At 48.6% G+C, this 17,944-nt stretch overlaps 1 protein-coding gene across 1 annotated transcript in view; it reads left to right on the top strand.

The window, feature by feature from the left end:
• Positions 1–17,944, top strand: part of numbl (NUMB like endocytic adaptor protein) — a 58,384-nt gene continuing 40,440 nt past the window's right edge. Inside the window, exon 1 of the mRNA XM_061217835.1 lies at positions 1–225. The gene's annotated coding sequence lies outside the window, so the exon portion shown is untranslated. The remainder of the gene's footprint in view (positions 226–17,944) is intronic.

Genomic DNA, 17,944 nt, shown 5'->3' with positions numbered 1-17,944 from the left:
CAAAGTGGTCGATTTCTTTTCCTCTTCTTCGTCCTGATTTTTTTTAATTTTGTTTAAGTGACCGTTCCTGGAGGACAAACAAGTGCACTGGGCGTAATTATTCCGGTCGATTCTACCCTTTTCATTTAATAAAAAGAATTGTGAAATTATATTTTCTTCACAACATTTGGGTTGGATTACACAAAAGGCGCTAAGGACACTAGCTAGCATATATTATTCTATACGGTGAGTTCAATTTCTGCACATTTTTGATATCATTATTTCCGGTGCTTTGCTGTTGGACAGAATAATTGCACTTTAGCGGGTTTAAGCAGTGTTCGTGATTATTACTGAAGGAAAATGCGAATGCACGAGTGTGGCTTTTAGTCGAATATCGATGTGGTTTTAAGGAATGATTGTGCGTGAGTTAAATTAGAATATTTTTTCCACGATAATGCAGTTACTCATGCAAAGCATAGAGAATGTTGTATCCTTTCGTAAAAAATAAGGCTATTTTTACGAAAGGATACGAAATTTTCTCTGGAAAAGAGAACGGGCACACGGAGAGGTACAATATGAGGATATTTGCGTAGCCTCCAGTTAGCCTGTCAGCATTGCTTTTAGCCTTGTTGCACAGAAAAGAGGATAAATATGAAATGTTTATGAAATATAGTCTAGTAAGCTACTTGACTATGATAAAATTAGTAACGGGTTTTTTAGCTTTTGTTGGTGATTGGATTTATTACCAGATTAACATTTCTAGCAGCTCAGTTTTTTTTTAAGATTATTACTTTTGCAGAGGCCAAGTTGCTTATTTATGCACGAGACGTAAATTTCAAAAACGCGCCCTGTGTTATAATACGCTGCGTGCGTTGAATCTCGGCCTCGCACTTAGTCTACCTGCTGGTGCAGTTCGATGTGGACGAGACGTCTTTTTGAAGTTACCCTTTGATGGCTGTAAGTTCGCTACATCGCTGGCTTTATTTTGATTATGTACAATGTAAACTAAAACGTGGGTGTGCGAATTACGAATCCCTGTTTCTCTACCAGGGATCTTGGAATTATCACTTGAAGAGAACAGGCCATTTGTGCTTATACCTCAGGGTGTTGCATTTATTCAGGACAAAATGATTAACACACTTTTCCAAGATGTTGGTCACTACTGTACCATTACATTGCATGGCATAAATGAAGTTCCTGCAGTTTAATTGTATATATAGATTGCACTCCCATGGAGTTGGTCATCTTGGAAACCATGGATACGGTATAGACTGTTGGAAATACTGTATATAGGTCACTGCTGTTGAGAAAGTAATTTTAGATGACATCAGAAATGCGGTGTTGAAATAGGAAGTTAAGGATACAAGGATAAGGAATAAGCTTGCTTTGTCTCAGAATATAATTTTGTGTTTGTTATCAAACTAATTTAATGTCATTTGTGCATACTGTGAGACATCACTGATATGTCAGTAGCCCCCCCCCCCAAACCCCCAAAGTGGTTTCCCAAGATGTGGTTTTGCCAAAGGAAGGAATTCTCTCCCTCTCTCAGGAATGAAGCATCGATTGTGCAGACCTCTATTTCTGCTCCTCTCTCCGATGCGTACACATGCTTACTTTTGTACAGTGCATCCAGAAACAAGAACACAAAACGCGCTTCTGCTGTTTCATGCTGTGGTTTTGGCTGAAGTGGACTAGAGACCAAGTGCCTGGATGGCGTCATTTGCATGTGCTGTAGCGGCATTAATAGGCTCTTATTGCATTTTTTCATTGTGACTGAAGTCTATTAAGGGGTATTGTACATCCCAACAGTTTCCTTCCTGGGGAGAGGTGGAGGAAATGACACTGGCGCAGTGACCCTCGGTGCGGGATGAGCCGAGCGGAAAATGTGGGAACAGGAGCTGGAACTTTTGAACTTGGGCCATTAGGGAATGCCAGACCGGGTGGAAATATTGCTGTGAGTCGGGAGGGTAATGGCCAACATTTGTCTGCACTGTCTTGTGGCAGCGGCTGTTTTTTCACTCCAGCAATTAATGCTGGGACCTACCTGGGCTTAAGTTCAGAAATCGTGGGCTTTCAGTTGACGTGGCTGAAGGTTTTATGGCTGGTGAGGCTGAATTAGACTCAGGGGTTGCCAGTCTCTGTCTGACACGGAGGCAGTGTAGCATAATGATTAGGGACCTGAGCCGGTAACTGAGAGGGTTTGCAGGTTTGTTTCCCATGTGGGGCACGGCTGTTTTGTGAACAGTGTCAAAATGTATTTTGTACATTTGCAAAAAGATTTCCAGATCTGGCACTGAGATTTGGTTGTGTCACAGGACAAAGTAGAAGAAGTTTTATTATCGGAAAGCTTGTACGGATCCATCTTTTTTTCCTTTACGAGGGGGGGGGGGAGGGGGGGGGGGAATCATTTTCAGGCAGTCCTGGCACCGATGCGGGAAAGCAATTTCCCTTTTTACCGTATTAACGTTTGTGTTTTTGCCACAGACGTTCTGTTCCGCTGACGCGCGGCGCACGGACGCAGAGCGGCGGCCGCGGCGGAAACCTGCAGCCTGTAATGGGATGTGAAATGAGCGTGAAATTAAATGAGTGAGAGGAACAGAGATTCGGGGTATCCGGACCCGTGTGGCGATTTAATGGAGCCGAGCTCTCCTTCCCTCGCGATCGGCCTGTTGCGCGTTCAGAAGTTTCCAGCCTGGGTCCTAACCCCAAGCCCCGGTCCCCTGGTGCTGCTGTGGGATGACTCGCCCTGGGGGAACGTTTTTTCAGCATTGCGCAGTAGCGCAAGCCTTTTGAGTATTTGTGTCCCCACCTGTTCCCGTCTGAAGGGAAGGGATGCGTGATGCGGACAGCAGGTGTTTTTGTGTGAGGTGCTGATTTATCTCTGCAGGACGGTGGGGAAGTGGCTGGCAGGCTGGAGGCATGTCCAGCATAACGGGACATTATTTGGCGGCACTGATATAGTCATGGGGTGCACCTGGTTGACAAAGCTTTTATTGTGTGTCCACACATATCTGAGTGTGGGTTCTTTTTTTTTTTGCGTGTTTGTGTGCGACTGTGTGCATGCGCATGCAATGGGTGTGTGCGTGCACGTGTATATGTACAAGCGTGCATGCCTCAGTGTGTGTGTGTGTGTGTGTGTGTATATGGTAATGTCAGTGTAGCAGTACTGTGAGTGTGTGTGTGTGTGTGTGTGTTTACATGTAGATTTTCTGAGGGCCAGAAATTCCTGAGCACAAAGCGGTGCATTGAGGGTGGTCTGGGAGACCCTGCAGTGTCCCTCCGTCCTGCTATATGAGCAGTATTTACACCCCTGGAACTGGGACACTTCCATTGACGGCGGGTACTGGGCTGACATGCTCCTGGGTCGCCCCGTCTCACACCTGACCCCCTTTCTCCCCCAAACACCAAGCCTCCTGGGATATCCTTTGCAGGAAAGAGCCTGTTCCCCTCCAAGCAGACCTGTCTGCTCTCTGAGTGGTGTGATTGTGAAAAAACAGTTAAATGAGACTTTGTGAATGGCGGAGAAGTTGGACCCAGATGTGGATGGCTCTTCCAATTTGGACGGCAGCGCTCGGCTGCTCTTGGGAAACTGAGAAAGGTCAGACGGTTTGTGTCTGACACGGCCACAGAAGAATCCAGTGTCCGAGTCGCTTGTTATTCTCTGACTTCCTTTGTCTTAGAACGGGTGTCCTCCTGACGTCAGGTTTTTTTGAAGCCCTTTTGTGCGCCGACGCCCAGCAGACACGCTCACCGGGGGACGGCAGCAGCTGTTTCCACAATGGGAGGGGTCAAAGGTCGCCCAATCAGCTGCGGGGTGGGCCGCCACTGGTGGGGCAGGCTGTCTTTGTGATCGCCGGGGCGTGACCGTCAAAACACGAGGACCGGATGCGCTTCCACCCTCGCCGAAGAATGCTGTTTGGAAAAGCTCTTCCGCCAGGCTTTGGCCTGCTGCTTCCAGGCGCGGGGCGGGGCAGGTGATTTATATGAAGGTTCCCGTATACCAGCACCGCTGCCTTCTTCCTCTTTAAGACGCTGTGATTATAGTGGAGAATATGTCAGTCACGGTTTACAGGGAGAAAAATCGGGACATAGCGCCAGAGTAGTTTTTTTTTATGCCTTTTCATCCCAAGGATGGCAGAGTGCTTTACGGTCACTTTGCGATGGGAACTCTGCTCATCCGCTGCAACGGAGTTCCCTCGTTTCCATGCCATGGCCGTCGATAACCGGCCGCAGACGAGCCACTCCGGCATTACGGTTAATCCGGCTCTGCAGCCATCTCAGCGTCCACCAGTAGGGACTCTGTTAAATGAATCACCGAAAGGAGAGGGAGTGAGATGGTTGGGCTCTAGCCAGAAGGACAATAAAAGCGATTTGTCCCATTTATTTATTTTTTTCCCCCACCGTTCCAGCTGAAAATCCTTGGGTTGGCTTGAATTGATTAAATCAAAGTGTTGAGCTTTCTGCTAGAGGACATTTCCGTGTGCTCCTGTTTAGTACATTGGGTGCATACAGCCAGCATAGCCTTTTAGCTTTATATCCAAAGCACAGGTGTTCAGACATAGCATATATTACATAGCACAGTGGCTTTGCCACACACTTAGTTCAGGAGGCAGTTTTGAGTGGCCAGTGAGTTTATAAATATATGTATGATTATGGGTCCATTTTGCTGAAGGTTTTTTTTTTTTTAAATGTAGGGTTGAGTTTAACACAGTGCATTTGGGCATGCTTCTGTGCGTTCCTTTCTTGTGGGTGTGCAGACCTGTAGATTTTGGCTGTGCAGTCATTTATTTGACTTCCTCTGACAGGATGAAAAGGATGTAAGGAAGCCAATCGCACCCTCCCCCTCCACCCGGGGAGGGGGGGCTCCGGGAACCCTGTCAGTGTGGCCGAGACCCGGAGGGGGGTCAGAGCTGTGGGGGGGGGGGGTCAGAGCTGTCCTTTCACATTGGGCTACGGGGCGCACCTGAGGGGCCGTACCAGAGCCAGAGAGCCGGCATCAGATTACAGGGAGAGAGGGAGGGAGAGAGGGAGAGGTGTGCTAAAGAGCAAAGGGCGGAAAAGAAAGAAAATGGAGTGGAGGCAGGGAGGGAGAGAGAAGTTAGGGGAGCCTGAGCGAGAAAAGGAAACTGAGGAAGACAGGGAGTGGGAGAAAGGGAGAAAAAGGGAGTGGGAGAAAGAGGTAGATGGAGGGGGGACCGCCCCTTGCGTCTGAGACGAGCGTTTGTGGGAGACCACTCGGTCAGGACACATAGCTTCTGTGTGTGTGTGTGTGAGACTGCACATGTGTATGCATGAGTGCAGGTATCTGCCTACATTTGTGTTTGTACGTGTGTGTGTTTGTGCACACCGCAAGTGTGAGCATGAGCGTGCGTCACATTCTGGGGGTGTGGGAGAGGTGTGTGTTTATGGGTGTGATTTCTGGGGAAATTAGGCTCTCTATAAGAGTGGGATAGGCTGGGTTACTATAGCATCTGACCTTTTCTGTCCCTGTGTTTTGTGCTGACAACTAAACACATTTCAGTGTATAATACAATACAGGGACATGGGACTGAAAATTGATATGCTCAAAACTACAGCTTCAGCAGACTGAATAATCAGTAAAATCTTTTCCTTGTGACGGACTTGTGCCTGCATGATAATTGCATTATTGTGAGGGGACATCATTAATGAATTCTGTTTGATTTGAAATCTGATGAGAATTCGGTCCTCCTTGCTGAAGGTGGTCAGCCAGACAGTGGAGCGCTAATTAAGAGCCAGGAGAGAAGAGCCTTTTCAGTGCTGTGTGTGTGTGTGTGTGTGTGTGTGTGTGCGCGGGCACACTTGCTTGCGTGCGTGCATGCATGTGTGCGTGAGAGAGGGAGAGCGATTCTTCCGTCTAATTTGGAGCACTGTAATTAAAACTGGAGATGGGCTCTCCTCCGCTGGGTGCTGCTTGTTAATCACGTTTGAAGCTCTGCGCTGAAGATCCCCTCCGCCCCACCCCCCACCATTTTCTACTTTTCTGCTACTGTGACAGAGGAAGAATGGGAACTACGGAACGCCAGTGCAGGAGATCTGAACTCAAAAGAAAGGAAAGGAAAGTGATCGACTTCATAGTTCACATGGAGGAAGTCTGCCAGAGTTTCAGACCTTGCATACCCTTTAGCCCTTTGAAGAGTAGATTTTCTTGGAATGTTTTTTCAAAATTCAAAAGGCAGTGTTCTCAAACTTCATTGCTTTCAGATGAATCATTATGTCAGCATTTAAATGCATCGAAATATAAGAACTGGACACAGCTTCCACTTACTGGTTCCCTGGATTCCCACGAGAGCTGCTCGTTGGCGCATGAAGCCAGTTTATGGAGGCTGCCATGTTTGAGTAAGGGGCTTTTGGCACCAGATGCACAAGTGCACTGGGTACTTAAATGTGAAGGGAAGAATGGGAATTAAAAAAATCTTTCATCTTCTTCTGTGGGCCTCAGAAAATAAGGTCCCTGGAGAGTAATTAGTTTAGTGTGAAGAAATTTTTGAATTTGAAAGTACTGTCCAAAATACTATAAATTGGCCAGGGTAAATTCATGGTTTTGAATGGACTTCAATTAACTTCCTTTTTTGGCAAAAAAGGATTATTAAACTGCAATACCTGTTCTGAATGGCCTGCACTGTGTGGCAGCTCTGGTGGGGGGCATTAGGCCCAGATTGACCCTGAGCTTCCAAACCAATGTGGTTTTTAGGTCCTAAGTAGGGCGGTGCCTTTGCCCCCTTGAGCTAAACACTTAACCTAATTTGGCTCTGTAAATATCTGGCTGCAGAAAATGATTAAACGTGAACGCTTTCATAAGTCACCGTGGACAAGGGAATCTGCAAAGAAAGTAAATAACGTGAGGTAATAAAAACCTGGAAGGGGACCCATAGGACCAGATTAGCCGCCTCTTCCCCCTTCTCTGTGTTGTACTATCCTGAACGGTGTGGAGATCAGAAGGGCCTGAGGGGAGTTCTAGGGAAGGTAAGTCAGGGAACATTATCAGGGCTTCTCAGACCCCCAGCAGGGCCCCAGGGTGGTGCATGTGACTAACATGCTCAGCTCAGGTTGTGCTAAGGTCACAGTGTTTCAACTGAGATCAGTGTTTATGCTGAGGTCACAGTGTTTCATCTGAGATCAGTGTTTATGCTGAGGTCACAGTGTGCTAAGGTCATGACGTTTAGGCTGAAGTCACAGTGTCTTAACTGAGATCATAGTGTTTGTGCTGAGGTCACAGTGTGCTGAGGTCACAGTGTTTGAGCTGAGGTCACAGTGTGCTGACGTCACAGTGTTTCAACTGAGATCAGTGTTTAGGTTGAGATTACAGTGCTGCCCTGAAGTTTTGGGAGTCTTAGTGGTAGTGCTTTGTGGCAGAGACTGCATACTGGGCTGAGCACTAGTTCAGCTCAATGGGACCATTTGCCCGTTGTCTAGCCCCAGTGTAGAGTACCAAGCCCATGGTGGGCTGTGCGTGGGAAAGTGGAGCTCCTCCTCTAGCGAGAATCGTAACGCCGGTAGGGGTGATTCATCTCAGGAAAAAGGAGCAAAGCGGAGAGCCTCATGAGCATCGCGTTACTAGCTTAGACGTCCTGGCCTCCGCAGGGCTGGCAGTTTGCAGCACAGCGGCCGGCCTCTTTATGGCGTTCCTGAGCCGTTGCCATGGTTGGTAATGGGCCTAATTTGACGCACCTGGTTTGGCACAAGGGGGAATAAGCTCTACCAGACTCCTCCACCCCTTTCCTCTGCTCTCCTTCACTCTCCTCCCCGCCTGCCTCCAGCTGTGGGCCAGATGTGATGGTACAGCCCAGCTGTGGCCAAGGGCACCCCAGAAAGGGGGCAGCTGTTGTGGGGGGCGAGGGGGGGGGGGGGGTAGATTTGGGGGAAGGTGTTGGATTTCACAGGCAGTCGATACTATCTTATCCACCCGCCCACCCCTGAGACCGACTGGGGCAGTCTCTGTTTGTGCACAGCACCAGGGCTGTAGAATTTGGCGTTTTTGTTCAGATCCAAGTATCAGATGTGTCGCGTGTCAGTCAGACCACGCGAAAGGAGACCCTATCAGTGACAGAGGTGGGGAGGAAACAGGTTTAGAAATGCCTTGTAAAGGTCAACTGACACACTGGCCTATCTGAGGCTCCGAGCAACTGGACCAATATTGAGCTTTTCATGCAATCAGTGGATGGATTATGTATAATTAATTTATTTGCTCAAGCGCACCCTCTAGTGTTGAAATGATTCTCCCTTGTGCTGCATTTTTTTAATGTTGTGGCACGGAGAAGAGAGTTTTTGTAAAGCTGCACTTAAATATCTAATCCATTTTGTTTGCCATTTTATATGAATATTAGCCACGCTGCTCATATTAGTCCATATTCTGTGCTTGCTGAGTCCCTGCTATGTTTAGTTGACCAGCTAACTTGCTTCGCTAATGTTATATCTTCCAGAAAACAATATCAATGATCAAACATCAAGATTAATAAAGTGGTTTTAATACTGCCCATGTTCTGATATAGTCAAAATATTTGTAATGCTTCATGATTCTGCACAGTTCAACTATCGGTAACTTCTCATCAGCTAGCTATACATTTGTAATGCATAGAGGTGTTGACAATAGATTTGCATGACGGGGAGAGAATAATATGAGGTGTCAGGCAACACTGGGCAGAGACGATTGTCATGTTTGAGCTGGAGACCATATGCCTTAAATGTTGTTTTATGAATACTTTTATGAATAAGCCAGAATTGAGCCGTCTATAATGGAGTTATATAATTTTTTAAAATTTTAATGAACATCCTCCAGTTCTTAATCCTTTCACAGCATCCCCTAACTTGGTTAAAATTGACTGCATCTACACGTTTGTGGACAAATATTCAATTTAAATCAAGTTCAGGTGAATCAGATGTTACCAGCTAGGGAAGTCCTAGACCATTTTATTCAGGACCAGTTTGCCTAATGCAAGATGTCCTGAGTAGGACATGTAATATGTTAGCGTGGTGAGCCTTTCCTGCTCAAGGGGGTCTTGTCTCGCACAATAAGTGAAGTACTGCAAGTACATAAACGCTCGGTCGTGCTGAGAATAATTCCTGGATTGGGCCCGGTTTCATGTACACACTGTACGTGTACAGCAGCTTCAAACACAGGTTTGTGAGGTCGTTTACCATGAAGGAATTTAGCGGTTTACCCGACTGCCCGAAGCCTGAAATTCTATTCTCAGATCCGGGTTCGCAGTTTTATTAGTGAGATTGAGTCAACAAACTTTAGGAAGTATTGCTTCCTTTAGTGCTGGCACAATACAAGTCCTTAGTGGAAGCAGGTAAATATGTACTGAGTGACTGGTGGCCATAGTAACCGGCTTCTAGTGAGGTCCAAAATGGCTCAAGCTGTCATAGTTTAAGAGTGCTATTGCCGTCCGTGCAGTAACAAACACTTGGCAGTTGAATAATGGTGGAATTTTGTCCTCGCACACGGGTGGTTGGCCTCAGCTGTGAATCTCCGCAATGTCTCGGTCTAGTGAAGCTTTGTGCAGGTTTTCGGGAATCTTATTACATTTTCACAGCGGACCAGCTGGCCGCTCCACGAATGGCTGACTCTGAAAATCAGAGGCTCTCCCCGTGAGGCCGTGTGAACGAGCAGCGCCCACGCTGCAGATAGCGGCCCTGCTCCTCGTGCTGTCGGTCAGGCATCTCCAGACCGAGGCCGCAGACCCGTTCGCGGTTGGGCTGCCAGGTGACTGGTTCACGGCGCACCACCGACTGAGCGGGACACGGAGATGCCAGTCCCAATCCAGGGCCTGACAGGTTTGCTCAGTGGGCCTGTTTGTTTCGGAGGTAGAGCCTTGCAGCTCTTCTGCAGAGGGAAGCTAATTTCTGAAAACATTCTTGCCGTGGAAGTGACATACCAATGAAGGGCCCCATATTTCATCCTCTCCCTGGGCAATGCTCAGCCCGCAAACTGAAACTTAAGTCCAGGCTAATGTGTGAAAGTGACAGCGTGCGCGGTTTGATTTGTGTGCAATAAACTGCTCGAAACAGATACCGAGACATGAAGAATCGGATTTAGATAAAAAGATGACTTCCGCAGCTGTGAAGATTTTATGAGCTGCAGAGAGCGCAAGCGAGAGACGGGGGAAAGGGAATAGTGAGGGAGCGATGGAGCAAGAGAGAGGGAGCACGAGAGAGAGGCAGAACGGGAAGGGAGTGAGAGAAAAAAGGTGAAAGATGCAGAAATGAGACTGGCTGAATTCCATGTTTCGGACTTCAGGAAACAGGATAGGGGAAATGAGGGAGAGGAGGAGGAGAGAAAGAAAAGGGGCAGAGGATCAGAAATTGTTTTTATAGTCAGAATCTGTCTGTCCCTCTCTGTGTACACCTCTGTGAAATCAATATGTCTGGCTGGCCCATGCTCCAAGCCTACATTTGTCATTCTGTTTGTCTTGGAGTGTCTGACCCTCCCTTCCACCGCTGTCTCACTCTTCCTGCCTCTGGCTTCAGAGCCAGCTGGGAAGCGAGTCCTAAAACAGCAGGAAGAAACCACAGGCCCTGATTGGGGAACGAGCAGTTAATGAAAGGTTTGGCATAAGAGTAGCACTGCGCACAAGACACGGTGCTTTGCTTGCTGCCGATTCCTGCTCCTACCCGCCTCCCTGACTTTTTATTCCAGCTCTTTCTGTCTCCTTCAGGGGCTTCCGGTACAGGGGGGATCAGGGGGTGGGACAGAAAGGGCAGAGTCATTAGGAAACAGCATGGAAAATCAAACCTGGTCAGGATGACCTCTGTCCTTCTCAGTCTGTCACATTCTCAGCCTGCCTCGTTTTCGAAGTACTTCTGGTCTTGCGGCCTTTATGACAAATTTTGTCTGATTTTACTTTAATTGTTGAAGTTCAGAAGTTAAATTGCAGAAGTTATAGTACCTAGCTGTAAGTAGCCTATCTGGCATAGTGATATCAGTATTCTTGTGTTCCAGTGCCATCCAGTGCACTGTGGATGTGAAAAAAGGAAATGTAATTTAAATCTTAAAACATCGGGGAAATTATGCTTATTTAGTTATTAAATTAAATATCCTAGATAAGCTAGATATGTAATTTCCCAGTACCATGGCATATTCTATTGCTTGTATTTGCAGCAAGAAGTGAAACCTATTTCAGAGATGGTTTGTTTCTGCTATTATACAGTGCTTTTCCTCTCTACCTAATAAACATTCAGCTACTGCCATCCCCCACAGACACAAACAGTGTAGCCATGCTCAAATTTCTAAAACAAACATTATTTAAAATGCAAATGCAAACAATGTACCGCAACATTGCCCTACGGCATAAATATTGCGCTTAAAATAGCAACTCATGTCATTGAAATTATGAGTGGAAAAAAAACATTCATAATGCAATAAACCCTGGATGGTATAATAAAAAGAAAAATTTGAATAGCTCAATGACTCTGATCCTTTGACTTATTAAAGGTGATTTAATTTCAGTGCAGCTACATTTGCTACAGTATCTGCTTTTTAAGGATGTTTTGCCTTTTGTCCTTTGAAGCCAAAACTGCTCTTACCTAAAACTAGCCTACTCTATTTTAGAAAATTATCAAATGTTTTCTGAATTCCTGCTTTAAACATGGTACGGTCAATGGTTAAACGGTTCCTTTACACGGCATGCTGTTCACTTCCCTTCAGCTTCAAGTGTAGCAGGAGGTTTTATTCTCATTGTCTTCCGCAAGACCTCTTTTCTTGTAATGTCGATATTCAGTGATGGCCTGATATAGTTGTGAGACATGTGCATTGATCTCATGATGCAATGCAGGGCTACCCAGTCCTGTTCCTGGAGATACACCATCCAGGATGGTCTTCATCTCCACCCTAATTTACACACCAGGTTCAACTAATTGGCAGATCAAACCTATGAGCTGTGTTTTGTTAGGGTTGGATTGTAAACCCACAGGATGGTGGATCTCCAGAAACAGGGTGTTAGGGGTTTAATTCTAGCGGTCAGTGTTGGTGGTGCAAAAGGCTCCATAGATGAGCACACAGACGAGCATTGGGGCACGAACGGGAGAAGAGCTCCGCTCTTGCCCGCTCAGCTCCATATTTCTCTGCTGCTTTTATTTAGTCTGGTGTTTTGTGCGTTCGCCTCCGCATGCGGAATGTGTTATTGCCACGGTTCGGCATTCCTATGGCCTCGGGGGGAAACCAGAGGAAAATCCTGCCCCCGCTACATTGCTTTGAAGACTCCCGGCGGTGCGGGTCTGTCTGCAGGAGCTCCGCAAGTGTCCTGGGAACAGGTCGCCGGAGAGAGGGAAGAGCGCTCGGCACTCCCGAAAATGCGAGAGCCGCGTCCACCCGTCCGTTCCTTCCAAACGTGCTTGATGCTTCTTCCCGACGGCGGCTTGTTCCCATCACCTTGTGCCGCGTTCCACACTCCGTACCGACTGGCTAGTTCTCCCTCAGTTCCATAGAGAAGGACCACGTGGTCCTGCCTGATGACTGGGATATAGCTGGCAAGTTCACCAAAGTGATCCAAGTTACCCTTCGGGTCTTCCTCTGTCAGGAGAGCAGGGTGGTTGACTTGGTGCAAGATACTTTACCCTGAGCCACCATCCCCCTCTCCCTCAGTGGCTACCGTTTACCCACTCAGACTTGACGGAATGGAGCCACAAAGTGTGCCTCACCGTCCCTCTTCAAACAGGTCTCCAGGTGCTCTTGGGTGCCTGCTGAGAGCACCGCTTCACTTCCATTCCGGCGGCCTCTCCTTTTCATTACTGGGGGTGGTGTGGGGGCATACGTTTAAATAACACACGGGTCACAGAGTGGATACCGAGCATAAATATTTTCATCTGCTGTCATTTTCGGAATTTAGGGCTCACAGTGGGATTGTAATGGATATTCACGGGAATGAGGGTTATTTCCCCACAGAAGGAGCCGACGGATCAAAGGAGAGGTGGCTTCTGGTTTAGTGAGGCTTTTTTATTTTTGATTGCTAATGAATGCCTTGTGTGGATTCCCACGAGAAGGCTTGCGGGTCCAAACATATACAGTTTTAATAGTCGCTTAAGGGCTCTTCTTAAAAGCAAGACATAGTGCATTTCATTTACATTTTTAAGATTCAGTCTGGATATTAGAATTTGGGGGGGGGGGGTCCTGTTCGTATGATAACAATGAAGTAAACCTGTTCTTGGGAAACCACTTAAAGGTATTTTCTTTTAATGACTCCAGACCCTGGGCTGAACCTCTCTTTAAATTTTCAGCTCTCCCAAACGGAAGAACAGGCTCTGAGCCTTGCTCTGGCTGTGGGAAAGCCATATTTTGCTTAATTTGATTTCCCACACAAGCTGTGAACAGGCTTCTTTCATACGCGTACACCGCTGTAGGCCTGCGATGCATTAGCCCCTTGCTTTCCAATACGCTGCCCTCCCAGCAGGGTGAAAATGCAGTTGTGTGAAGGAGCAGTCTCCCTGTAAAAGGCCTGTCCTCACATCCTCACTGAGCCCCATTGTGTTGTCTCAGGCCATCTGTTTGGGCCCAACAGCCACATCATCCCGGAGAGGTGGGTCTGACCACCATTTGATCAAATCCAGTCGACACAAGAATGCTTGAGTGTAAAACGTTAGTGCACATGTGTACGGCACTTTAGCCCTCTGAGCAAGCCAACAATTTGTGGCGCTTGTTGTTTCCATAAAAACCCTGTGATCAGCCAAGAAGATGAGCCACAACTTATTGGCTGAAAATTCTAAAAGCTATAGTTTATCTTTTCAAACTTTTCAGTATTTTTTTGGAACTGGCAAGCATCTCATATTGTTATAATTGTGTCTATGTGTGTGAGTTGTGGGGTGCACAAGAGGTGAGTAAGGGCAGTGTTCCTGACATTGCTGGTCTGGGGGAGCAGACGCAGTAAACGTCTGGCACGGGGATACCTCCACGCGCACACGGACACTTCCACTCCACTGTGCACAGCAACCTCTGGGAATGGAGTTAAAGTAATGTTGGAGAGACTGTGGACCTGGGCTGGAACATATAGCTGGACCACTACAGCTGCCCTGGAGAGAGGTATTTAACCATAGTGTTGTCAGGTGTTAATGTTGTAGGCTGTGGAGAGCATAAAACCTCTGTCATCATAGCAGAGCTGCTGCAGTGAAAATGAATCCCTCTTTCGGTAACTAGTCCTGGGTTTTGATTGGTCTGGCCAGGAAAAAAGGATGAACAAAAAAAAGGAGACAGAAGGGAGGACATCGTATGGCTCTCCAGCCTGACACTTGTCTTGCGTCTTGGTCCCGTCGGCTCTCATTTCCCCCTCTTCCTTTATTCTCATTTTGATGCGGTGGAGATGGTGCCAGAGCTCCCTCAGCCAAGGATCATTCAAGCATGTGTTACACAAAGCCTCCACTGCCATCTTCAGGTTTTTCTGCCAAGACATTGTGTAACTCCATTTCCCAGCAGCCCCTGTGATCTGCTAGCTATCTGCAAGACTGAATGAGTCTCCCAGTCAGGTCATTTCTGCTGTCTTTCCCTTGTAAGTATTCATTTCCAAGACCACAGTAATAGCTAGGAAGCTAGACGGTATTCCTCCCCAACGACAATTTGATGAAGGTTTTCCTCCCTTTTCTTTGGTTTTTCTTGTGCTTTGTTGTGGTTGACTTCATGCCCTTTCTGACCCCTGTGTTTGGCTCTTTCTACAGGGGGCAGCCTATAGCGTAGTAGTTAAGGTACATGACTGGGACCTGCAAGGTTGGTGGTTCGATCCCCGGTGTAGCCACAATAAGATCCGCACAGCCGTTGGGCCCTTGAGCAAGTCCCTTAACCCTGCATTGTTGTCTCCTGCTTAATCTAATCAACTGCACATCGCTCTGGAGTGTCTGCCAAATGCCATTAATGTAATGTAATGGCTCTCGGCTGAACTCTTTATGGTGCTAGGAGGGGTCAGGCATCTTCCAGTAAGTCTGAAATCAGTTTTGGGAAAACATTTGCCTTTTTCTTTTTTTTTTGCTGTCCAATGCAAACTGTTTGTTTCCTCAGCAGCCTGTTCTGCAGCTGTTTGAAATTCCATTGCAGTGTTCCCTGTGTTTTGGATCAAAGACAAAAGCAGACGTGTCACCCCTCACCCCCCACACTGTCATTCTGGTCCAGAGCTTTGGTGAGCTCAGGGGCTTGTGTTTTACATAAAGCCTGTCTTAGTCTGTCCATCTGTCTGTCGTCAGACCACCCCCCCCCCCCATCTTCCACTGCGCCCTGTTCGCTGATCCGTGCTCGGAGATGGGGTGTGCCAAGTGTATTCCCAGCAGGTGAGGTCTGGCTGTGTTGGGGTGTGTGGTGGTGGTGGTGGTGGTGGTGGTGGGGGGGGGGACACCTGACACATGGCAGCTGAAGCAGCGGCCGGCGATCTTAGACAGCTGGCCCCACAAGAAGCTTGCTCCCAAATCACTACCCCCCCACTCCCTGTCTGCAGCCTACAGCTGGTTTTGTTTGGTCAGGGGTGTGGGGTCCGGGTTGGGGGCAGGGAGAGGGGTTAGGCAGCTATGGCAGACACAGCTGGTATTAACTCCTCTTAAGCCAGCTGCTGTCAGAGAGGGTCCCCAGCAGATCTGGGCAAAGGTGACCGGCCATCTTCTTTTTGAATGCCCCCCCCCTCCCCCCCCTCCTTAGACCACTATTGTGTCTTCAATACCCATCCCAGCTGTTCTGAAAAATTGGACTTTCCTTTTTTTGTGCTTGTCCCCCTCCCTTCTACCGAATAAACAAAGCCTTCAAACCCCACCCCCACCCCAACCCACACGTGCACACGCCCCATACCCACCCCAGGACAATAACCTAATTATTCACGGCAAACCATGGCTAAACGGGGACAATCTGCCCATGAGGCCTGCGTCGCTCAACAGAAGCCTGGGGGTCGGAGTACTGCAGCGGCTAGCCCAGGAGCCTCAAGGGCGGGCTGAGCAAAGGGCTGTTCCTGGGCCCCACCCTCCCCAGCCTCTCTCCCATTGTTCCATCTGTGACGAGCTGCACGTGCCTCCCCATTCACACTGGTGGCGACGGGGGTGGGTGGGGGGGCAAGCTATTGTGCTCTGCCCATCATGCCCGACACACGTTCACGTTTGACAGGCGCACGCTTCGAATAAAGAGACCGGGGGTCGTTTTCTGTTAATTATTTGCAGGAGTGTTGAAAAGAGGAGACGCGATCACCATCTGTGATTTGTTACCATAATCTCCCCGTCGAGAACCCCCCCCCCCCCCTCGAAAACCCCCAACCCCACCCTCTGGCCCAAACCCCTCTTTGTCCTAGCCACACTTTTTTGGCCCTCCTCATTGTATTGGATTCCCTTCTTTAGGAGTTTGGTAAGCCAGTTAAAAAGTGGGGGAGGGAGGTGCTCAAACTTTAGACCTCTCGCTGCCATTTACCCAAAGGCCCCATTCATACCGGCGTCACAGAGATATTTCATCATTCCTTTAAGCTGTTCAGCACTGTTGCAAGCCGAAGACTTGAATGTGCCTTTTGTCTGAGTGAAGAAGCAGCTCCGGTTTCCTGGGTTTATAGCAACAAGACAAACACGAGTCTCCTGCTGGCAGTCTATTACTAGTGTTGGGTGCAAGTGCTGTTTCCATGTGCTGTCCTGGATTCCACACCACAGAATACATTCTTAATGAGCTGCAGCTTAGCGCTGCTGGGCCCTCCACCATCAACAATAATTTGCTTTTATCTCGCGAAGGCTGTAGCATAACTAGAGCAACTGCGTGTGGACTGTAGAGGATTTGCATTATAAATAACTGCTTACAACAGCAGCTTCCTGTTTTTGTTTCGCTGTCTGTAAGTAGGTTTCACTTTTTACTGTGAGCCTGTGTTTGTGTAGTGACTGGTTAGCGCGTTGCCCTGTTGCCCTCCCCCGGTCGGTGAGCAGGTTTTGAGCCCTTTTATGATGTATTCAGGCCATGTTTCCAGCTGCCTACATGCCCCAGAAAGCGCTGGAAGCTCTGTAGTTTCAGAACGGGGCGGGCGCTCTGGGGCACGCCTGGGACGGTTTACCGCCAACCGTGACTCCAGGCTAGGGTTTAGGCGAGAGGGCGGAGAGACCGCCCGCTCCGAAGGAGGGCGGCTGGCGGACCGCTTCCGTCTCCGTTCAGCCTGCTGCATCCCAGAACTTGAGAGCCAGATATGACTCTTCAGCCGGTTGAAGCCTTGCCCCGGGTGTACAGGGGGGCGAGCCTGTAGAGGGGCAGGGAGGCTGCGCCCTGCGATCTGCAGCCCAGTCGAGGGGAGGCGGCAACAGACGGACGGCTTTTGCAAACCCGAGATTGTCTGGGGCTGAAAGGGCAAGTAGGGAGTGGGTGCGTGGCAAGGGGTTAGAGGGGACGTTCTGCCCTCCGAGCCCCGCCCGTCTGTGCGGCCCGAGGCCCCGCCCAGCCCCAGACAGCTGCCTGCCGTCATTAGCATGACAAAGAGCAGCGGCGCGGCGGCCTGCGCCCGATTACGCCGCGCTCGTCCCCGCAGGAAGAGCGCAGCCTGCCGCCTGCTGCAGGACATCTGCGAGCCCTCAAACAACCCCCGAGCGGGCCCGCGCCAGGACCGGGAGGGGCGCGGCGAGGGGGGAGGGAGGCATTCGGCCCAGATGAAAGGAGTGCTGCGTTAGGATGTCACGCCCCCCCCCCCCCCCCAAAAAAAAGGCCAACTGCCGGCCAGCCTTGAACATGGAGAGGAAGTCGTGCAAGCTTGTGTTTTTCTGTCTCGTTTATTGTTCTGCTGACGGCTTGTGCTGTACACGGCCTCAGCGCATTTGTCCGAAAAGCGTTCGCAGGAATACCCTGAGGTGTTGTAGTTATTGCCTGAAGCTTCTATCGGAGTGTGTCCATTTCTTAGGTTAATGCTCCTTGTAATAAAAAAATAAAAAAAATACAAATAAAAAAGGGACACTAAAGCTGTCAGCAAACAACTCCCGTTTGTCTCAGTCGTGATGTTGTCGTACCTTTTTCTCTGGGAAAAAAAAAAAGAGC

The sequence above is a fragment of the Conger conger genome, chromosome 13 (genome assembly GCF_963514075.1).
Source record: "Conger conger chromosome 13, fConCon1.1, whole genome shotgun sequence".
Taxonomy (NCBI): Eukaryota; Metazoa; Chordata; class Actinopteri; order Anguilliformes; family Congridae; genus Conger; species Conger conger.
This window is presented reverse-complemented; position numbering and strand designations above follow the sequence as displayed.